This window comes from Xyrauchen texanus, chromosome 42, assembly GCF_025860055.1.
Source record: "Xyrauchen texanus isolate HMW12.3.18 chromosome 42, RBS_HiC_50CHRs, whole genome shotgun sequence".
Lineage (NCBI taxonomy): Eukaryota > Metazoa > Chordata > Actinopteri > Cypriniformes > Catostomidae > Xyrauchen > Xyrauchen texanus.
In genome coordinates this window covers 30,740,214-30,742,562 of record NC_068317.1, presented here as the reverse complement: position 1 = coordinate 30,742,562, position 2,349 = coordinate 30,740,214, and positions in this window count along the sequence as shown.

Sequence of the window (2,349 nt, the reverse complement as noted above, 5' to 3'; positions counted from 1 at the left end):
GTAATTGTGAAGTGTGTAACTTATTCCAGAGACAACTATAAATCAAACATTTTTAGGTTCATGTTCTCAATCTGTCTCTAGCACTATATGTGGCAGCGGGGGCGTGGTCAAGCGCCCGTCCGGTAGAGAAAGCGGTAAGTGCACTTGCACCTGAGCTAAATGATGTTTAACACCTGTCTCTAATTTCAGTGAGCACGAGGAGAGCGGTTTAAAAACAGCCACAGAGCCTCCAGGAGGGAGAGAACCTGACAAGCCGACCCAATGCGCTTGTAGATATTGTGTGTTTGTGTGTATAAGAGAAAACTGTGTCCTCCTCCTCTCCTTGAAGTCTCACACTATAACATTCATCTGTTTGTTTTGAGGGACTCGTCCAGCCCAACACAATATCGACCAATGGTCTGAGTTAGGGGCGGGACTATCTGTTTGATCAGCCAATGGTGTGAGTTGGGGGCTGGAATCTGTTTGATCAGCAAATGGTGCGAGTTGGGGGTGGGACTATCTGTTTGATCAGCAAATGATGTGAGATAGGGTGGGACTTTCTGTTTGATCAGCCAATGGTGCGAGATGGGGGCGGGGCTGTCTGTTTGATCAGCCAATGGTGCGAGTTGGGGGCGGGACTCTGTTTGATCAGCAAATGATGTGAGTTGGGGGTGGGACTATCTATTTGATCAGCCAATGGTGCGAGCTGGTGGCGGGACTATCTGTTTGATCAGCCTGTGGTCTGAGTTGGGGGCGGGACTATCTGTTTGATCAGCCAATGGTCTGAGTTAGGGGCGGGACTATCTGTTTGATCAGCCAATGGTCTGAGTTAGGGGCAGGACTATCTGTTTGATCAGCCAATGGTGTGAGTTGGGGGCGGGACTATCTGTTTGATCAGCCAATGGTCTGAGTTAGGGGCGGGACTATCTGTTTGATCAGCCAATGGTCTGAGTTAGGGGCGGGACTATCTGTTTGATCAGCCAATGGTGTGAGTTGGGGGCGGGACTATCTGTTTGATCAGCCAATGGTCTGAGTTAGGGGCGGGACTATCTGTTTGATCAGCCAATGGTGTGAGTTGGGGGCGGGACTATCTGTTTGATCAGCCAATGGTCTGAGTTAGGGGCGGGACTATCTGTTTGATCAGCCAATGGTGTGAGTTGGGGGCGGGACTATCTGTTTGATCAGCCAATGGTCTGAGTTGGGGGCGGGACTATCTGTTTGATCAGCCAATGGTCTGAGTTAGGGGCGGGACTATCTGTTTGATCAGCCAGTGGTGCGAGTTGGGGACAGGACTTTCTGTTTGCTTGACCAACAGCAGACGGAGTGCATATTCAGAAAGCTGTTTAAAAAAAAGCAATACTTATATACTTTTTAACTACAATCGTTCGCTTCTGTACATCTCTGTGATGCGCGCTCATGAGAGGAATGACGTAAGCTCGTTGGTGAGGTCACGCATGTAGGAGGAGTCAGGAGTCATGTGATTATTGTGATGAACACTAAATGTACATTTTGGACCATCAAAGTAGGTTCACTTGCATTGTTTAAAGGAGGAGGCCTGAAATGAAATCCTAAAATCTTCAATTCTGTTTTGATGAAGACAGAAACTCTGATAAATCTTGGATGGGCTGAGGGGGAGTAAATTATCAGCACATTTTCATTTTTGGGTGAACTATTCCTTTAAATCCATTCGGTGGTGCAGAAATGACACACTTAAGCTTTAATTCCTCATTTAAATACTATTGAAACAAAAGCATTACACATGTAAGGGTTAATGTACAGTCAGCTGGCCCTTATCCCAAAAGTATCCTAACATTGACTTATATTAACATCGTTTAGTTCATGTTTGTAAGAGCATTTTATAAAACTCTTCTTATTCTATATTTGTGTTCTCACAGTTCAAGCTGATGGATGATGAATAACTGTGCCTTCCTGTGAGAAACCTCTTGTCCTCATGAGATCACAGATTTACTGCATGTGTCATCACAGTTTGTTCATGAAGTTATGATGCAGAAATATGGACAAAACATTTCTTCATTTAACATTTATTTGTGACAACAGCAGTCAATGCCTTTATAATACAGTTATAAACCTCACAGCTGCAGTTTGATGACCTGTAATAACACGTTCAGTCACCTGCAGATTTCGGCACATTTACAGATGATTCTGGAATAAATGAACAGAACGATAGACTTTATTGAACTATGCACATGCAGTTACACAGTTTTATGAGTTTTACTGAACAACATGAGATTAAAACATGAGAAGAGTTTCGTAATTAAACATGAAACTGAAAGTGTTTGGAGGATCGATTGACTTTGAAAGATCTTATTCCTCTTCAGAATCACTTTCTGTCAATGACTGACAGATTTA